The sequence below is a fragment of the Urocitellus parryii genome, chromosome 5, assembly GCF_045843805.1.
Source record: "Urocitellus parryii isolate mUroPar1 chromosome 5, mUroPar1.hap1, whole genome shotgun sequence".
Taxonomy (NCBI): domain Eukaryota; kingdom Metazoa; phylum Chordata; class Mammalia; order Rodentia; family Sciuridae; genus Urocitellus; species Urocitellus parryii.
This window is the reverse complement of record NC_135535.1, coordinates 66,801,916-66,808,763: the sequence shown is the minus strand read 5'-3', so window position 1 is coordinate 66,808,763 and position 6,848 is coordinate 66,801,916. Positions and strand designations below refer to the sequence as shown.

Genomic DNA, 6,848 nt, shown 5'->3' with positions numbered 1-6,848 from the left:
AAAAATATGGTATGTTAGAATCCTAAAAATAGTTAGACCTTACATTTCAGTCAGTGTTAAGGGCTCCAAAAATATGCTGTCAAATCAGTATTAGCAATTAATTTACACCTCCCCCCAAAACAGTCCCTGCGGCCACCTCCTGCAAGAGGTGAAAGCAGCTGGTGTATGAGACTTGAGAGAGAGCCCATTTTCCAAGGAAGAACAAAGACAAAGCAAGTGCCCCTCCCCCCTCAGAGAAGCCGCTAGGCTTTGTGTGGTGAACTGGTGCTGCTCCCTCTGGGGACTGCATGGGGGAGGCTACAAGTTATGCTCCTGAGATTAGTTTAGTAACCTTTGGATCAGCAATCCAGAGGGGTGTGGGGAGGTGTGTGCCTGCACGGTGTTAATATCATCTGCTGCGTGTTCACATATTCTCTCCCTGAAGGACACTTGTGCAATACAGTAACAGTCAGGGAGGCATTCCACTCCTTTACTTTTGTTTCTCTGCAAATAAATAAATGTCCTGGATTGGTCCCCCTGATTCACTAAAAGTTATTATATATCCACTGCTCTTTTTTTGTCCTCCAAACCTGAGCTGGTTCATCTGGTTGGATCCAGATTGTGAGGGCTACAGTCCAAGTGGTCACTTAGACTTGAGAACACAATTCTCCTTCTCTTCCAGTTGGGTTCCTAATTTTTTTTTTTTTTTAAGAGAGAGTGAGAGAGAGAGAGAGAGAGAGAGAGAGAGAATTTTTTAATATTTATTTTTTAGTTCTCGGCGGACACAACATCTTTGTTGGTATGTGGTGCTGAGGATCGAACCCGGGCCGCACGCATGCCAGGCGAGCGCGCTACCGCTGAGCCACATCTCCAGCCCCCTGGGTTCCTAATTTTGGTGGTTTTAGTGCCACTGGAAGAAAGACAGGGCCCTGCTTTGAACCACAGTTATGCTCTGGTGGGAGATGGAAATCTTCACGTCAAACAGGGACCTGGTAAACAGTATGACTTCTAGCCACAGTGTTCAGCGATGAATTTGTCCATCTGTGGGTCTTCACTCTTTTATAGGAAAAATGAAGATGTGAGATTCTTAAAGCTATGAACTGCTGCAAGTGGAAGGGACTAGAAAGTTAATACTGAATCATTTGGACAGTGTGAAGGACAGGGCTCTGTAGGAGAAAGCAATACAAAGAGGGAAGCTGCACTTTGGCATCATCTTAGGGGTTACAGTTCCTGGCAATCAGGCAGCTCAAGAGCAGAAGCGCAACTCATCATCTTTCTGTGGGCTTCCGCCATAGGGGGAGAAAGGTGGTACCACAATTCTCTCCCAGTGGATGGCGATGACGTGTTCTAAGCAGATGAGTGCAGAGACTCCTGTCAAATGAGCGAAGAGAAAAAGGAAGTGGAGAGAGGAGGAGGGACTCCAGAAATGGCACTGCAACAATCCTGGAATAAAAAAGAGGTGCGGAATTGATAAGCACATACACCTTGAAATTTAACCCCCTGTGCATTTCCCAATTTTTCCTCAGGACCTCTTTTAGTATTTTGTAAATACTATTAAGGCAGTCTAGAATAAATAAAAGCGGACCCCTATCAGATTCCATTTTTCTTTTTACATATATATGTGTACACACACACGTTGTAGACGGACACAATATCTTTATTTTTATTTATTTATTTATTTTTATGTGGTGCTGAGGATCGAACCCAGGGCCTCTGGAGTGCAAGGCGAGCTCTCTACCACTGAACTACATCCCCAGCTTCAGATTCTATTTTTCATTCTTCTTTAGGATTGTTTAAAATAATAACATTGTCCTAAAAATAAACCCCAACCTTTGTAGCTTTAAGGAGCATTAAAAACCGTTAAAGCGCTCTGAAACATTGCCTGCCAAAACCATGGTGGGCCTCTAGCTTTTTCCTCCCCACAAAAAGGCGGCTCTGGCTGTGCCCTCTCAGCTCTGTTGGTGAGGGGGTGTAACACCCAACATCCCGACTGCGGGGCGATACTGCGAAAGTGCGAGGTCCACGCCCTACCCGAAGCCGCCCGGCGCCTCTGGCGAGCTCTGAGCTCTTTGTCCCTTTTCACCAGCAGGCGGCGCTGTCTTGGGGGAAGCCGCGGACACCGCCCCGCCAGCCACAAAGGCCATTTCCGCAGTAGTTTCGCGAGCTTGTTCTAGCCACGCCTTGCTGGTCTGTTTAGAAACTATCTTTCTTCATCCAGCTTGCTAACTTTGCAGAACGTTGCCCTTGTGACAATTAGTGATATTTGAAAAGTTAGCAAAGAGCTTTTGGAAGAGTGCAACATAAAAACAACAACAACAAAACATGTACTTAAGATTGCGTAATCAGTGATTAAAAAAGACTTAAAATGTAATTCGACTAATACAAATCAAAAGGGCCCCAGAAACGATAAGCAAGACAATATGTGTTGAAAATTAGAATGCTTAAAAAAATTTTGTTTTTTCCAGACTCTTCGGGGAACAATTCGCGAAAATTCAGCTGCAGCGTCATCTGCTGGACATGCCGCGACACTGCAGGTCCCTGCGGGGAAGAAGATGGGGTTGCAGTTGAAAGCCAGGCTTTTTGCCCAGGAAAGGCTCTGGCAGCAAGGTAGTATTCACATGCATTCTGCTTTATCTAAAAAGAGAGTAAATGACCCTTACTGCAAAATGGCCTTGTCTGGGTATTGAGGAGCCCTCAGCCTACATGAACCGCCATTTATTCTATTGGTGGTCTTTTAGGAAAGCCTGGGGCTTTGGGAGGCCAAGAGACATAATTCATTTCTCTACACCCACCTGTCCCTCAGGCACAAGGCAGAAAACTATGTATTCTATGTTTGCACACAGGGGAGTGTGTGCCAAGGACAGAAGTCATGCTGTACTTATTCTATTGAATGGAACTGATTTTGCAAAATGGAAGGAATTTCAAAGGTGAAGAGGGTGACAGAAATAAAATTAATCTGGGAGTTGGGAGGTGTTGAAATGTGACCTTGGCGGTGTTTGATATAAGATCACTAAGCCAAGCTACCATTTTCAAACTTTTAAGTCAGTTCTAATTTACTTGAAGATTTTTCTATTTAGGATACTGCAGACCCTTTTCCACACAAAGGTCTAAACCCATTTGCAAACACATTTATATACATACTTCCAACATAAGCCTGCATTCAACATTGTTGCAATTTTTTTAAAGACCATAATCAGAAAATTCTTAGAAATAGGAGAAAGCAGAAGTTTTGATTAGATTAGAGTTGGCCCACCCATCTGGGAAAATATGGTATCACTGACAGAAGCATTTGTAATAGAAACATATTATCAAATGATTCTGTTCCTATAGAGCTTAATAGTTACTTTCTAACAAAACTGAGTTTTTTGTGTGTTGGAATGAATTTGTATTGGTTTTCCTAAGAGATGAAGTGAATTTGTTAACAATGTAGCCAACTGGATCCTCACTGGTTGTATAGTCCTTGAAGTTCATGTCATTTGATTTCCATATAAAGGCAGTGTTTATATATATATATGTATATATATTTTTTTCTAGGTGTAGATGGACACAACACAATGCCTTTATTTTAATGTGGTGCTGAGGTTTGAACCCGGGTCCCGTGCGTGCTAGGCAAGCGCTCTACCGCTGAGCCACAATCCCAGCCCAAAGGCAGTGTTTTATAAGGTACATAGACAATACCTTTGGTACTTCAATAACTAAGCCCTTTTTGGATGAGAACTGTCTGATTCTATTTCCATAGGGATCACAGATAAAACATTAATCCTATATAGGGGTGCTTTAAGAAGATGTTCAGACAACTAAGAAATCAGGAATGAAAATCCACTGTGGCAATGAATGGATGTACTGTATCAGAGAACTGGAAGACTGAGGATTTGGTTTTGGTTTTTTTCCATTAGTGGACATTGAGCCCAGGAGAGCTCTACCACTGAGCTAAATTCCCAGTCTTTTTTTATTTTAGAGACAGGGTCTTACTTAGTTGCCTAAGCTGGCTTTGAACTTTAAATCTCCTTGCCACGACCTCATGAATAGTAGGATTCTCAGGATATTTTTTGTTTGTTTGTTTGTTTGTTTTTCCTATTCTGAATGAACAAAGAGGTATTAGGTTCCAAATTGTGCCCAGTATAGAAAATATTTAATGGCTGATGCCACATACCTTCCTTATAATGTATTTGTAGAGAGTCTTTCACTGAAATAAATAACTTGGTAACAAATAGTACAGCACATGTTGGCATCAAAGTAGAGAATTGAGCTTCTCTCAGCCAAGGTACTTTTAGGACCTTTGACTGAGGACAGTGCTGGGAACAAAGGTGAAGCAGTGAGATTCCTTGAGCCCTCCCAATCTCCTCCTCTTATGTGGCACAAAGAAGTTCCTTCATACAGAATATTTTCTCTTGTCTGGTTCTCTTTATTTTATTAACTATTTAGAAGGTGCCTCACCCTCAGAGCAGAGACATAACACAAACAACCTGTCACTTTGCTCACAGACATCAAAGTTCTATTTCTGGTGAGCCCAATATAAAAAAAAGTATCCATTCTCCCAGCAGTTGAGCTCAAATATTTGTGTTTGGCAAAAAGCAAGGGAAAATATTTTTAGAGATGACCTCTTCCTTGACTTTCAATTTGTTTTATAATTAGACTTTTAAGAGTATATAACTATTCTCAGAAAAGCCTGAAACAGATTTTTTGAATGTGGGAAAAGTTTCTCTATGGACCTACAGTTGAGTTAGTGTGCAATCCGTAGCATTGCAAAAGGAATGATGATGATGATGATGAGGAGGAGGAGGAGGAGGAGGATAATGTTAGTGTCCCTCATGGATGAAATGGTGACTCGAAAGTTGGCCACAGTGATACACACTTGTTATTCCCAGCTACTTGGGAGGCTGAGCTGAGCAGTTTGAGGACAGCCCTCATCTCTTTAAAAAACAAACAAAAAAAAAAAACCTGACTCCACAGAAAAATTGTCCTAACAATGTTGATTCAATTCATTTTTGTGTGCTCACAATACATCACTCCATTCTTCTCCCTGAAAAAAGTCAGGTTTCTCAAAGGGTTTTGGCCTTCTGACCACTTTCTCTGAGAAGACGTCTTTGACCCCTCAAGTGTATGGAGGGTACCCCTGCTATGAGTGGGCAACACCTCATGGTTCCCCATCACAAACTCTTACAATATCATATAATCACTGTTTATCTCCCATGCTAGATGATTAAATTTTGTGCTAAAAGAACCAAGGCTATTATATTCATTTTGCATCCTCCATGCTTAATTAGTTCCTCAGACTAAGCAGATATTAGGATTTCAACACACTGAGATGGGAGGGAAGGGTACTTACAATGGAGGAACTGGCATGAGCACATACAAAGGTATAGGCCTAGAAGAGTGCCAAGGAGCATGAGAGTGGTTTGGGTAAAGCCTGATGGAACTAACAGGAGATAAGGTGGTCAAGAGTCTGGGTTATGACCTCATTAATGTTAGTTGAAGGCAGTGGTCACTATAACTTGAGATAGATGCAAATGATGTCATTTCTGGTATAAAAAAAGAAATTTCTGGTGTATTATATATTAGATAAGTGTTTAGATATATTTTCATCAAATGCTTAGAGCCACTGGACTAATTTTTACCATTTGTAGAAAATGTTATTTAATTGGTTCCTGTCCCCATGGCCAAACCAATTAGTCAAATAGAATTATTTTCTGGGGGGCTGGGGATGTGGCTCAAGTGGTAGCACACTCGCCTGGCATGCGTGCGGCCCGGGTTCGATCCTCAGCACCACATACAAACAAAGATGTTGTGTCTGCCGAAAACTAACAAATAAATATTAAAAAAAAAAAAAAAAGAATTATTTTCTGGGGGCTGGGGATGTGGCTCAAGTGGTAGCGCGCTCGCCTGGCATGCGTGCTGCCCGGGTTCGATCCTCAGCACCACATACCAACAAAGATGTTGTGTCCACCGAGAACTAAAAATAAATAAATAAATATATATAAAAAAAGAATTATTTTCTGTCAGAAAAAGTTTAGCCTTATTTTTTTCAATTAAAAAATACATATGTATATAAACTGTAAGACCTTTCACTTTCTCTTCTGTGACTTCTAATTCTAATTCTAATTCTGTGACAGGCACAGAGGCTTGCCATGAATTTGTCAAGTGGATGAAATAAGGTACTGTCCTGTCATTGTTTCTCTTTGATCTCAAGAGATTCTCCCTCAGGCATGATGCATTCTCAAATGAATCAAATGATCCCTTTGCTTGGGAACTGAGCACATATACAGTTCAGGATGGCTGGGGGATACCTTTCGGTTGTGAAGGATAAGGGCAATGGCCAAGAGGAGGATGGAAAACCAACCTAGTGCAAGCCATTTTCAAGCAGATCATTTTCCAGAGAGGGAACATTTGGTAATTCAGAATCTGGAAATTGAGCCTTTTTACACTGTCTGTATTATTTAAATTTGCATATCATTATGCTTATATTTTATATAAATTATTGTTATTTTTATTTAGGAGATCTAGACCTGAGTTTAAAGACTATGCTTTCATAGAACCTGGATTTTATCTTATAGACCAGTGGTCTCCAGACCGGGATGTGCAGAAAGTGCAGAGAAAAAAATATTACAAATTCTATTTAAACATTATTAGGTTATTCTCTTAAACTTTCTATTTTGATAGATGTTTATACTTTACATAAAGTAGGAACTGAGGATGTAGCTCAGTGGTATATAACTAACCTACCATGTGGCAGGCCTAGGTTCAAGTCCCAGCACCGCATATAAATAAAAATAACAATAATTTATATAAAATGTAAGCATAATTATATGCAATTTTAAAATAAATTATATATGCAAATATCTGCATATATAGATGCATCCAGTTTATAT

The 6,848-nt window shown here is 40.6% G+C and overlaps 1 long non-coding RNA gene across 1 annotated transcript; it reads left to right on the top strand.

Moving 5' to 3' along the window:
* Positions 1-2,235: 2,235 nt before the first annotated feature.
* LOC113195472 (uncharacterized) lies at positions 2,236-6,174 on the top strand. The gene is made up of 3 exons (XR_003302403.2): positions 2,236-2,346; positions 2,445-2,586; positions 6,093-6,174. It is a non-coding gene; the product is annotated as an uncharacterized LOC113195472 (long non-coding RNA).
* Positions 6,175-6,848: the final 674 nt, after the last annotated feature.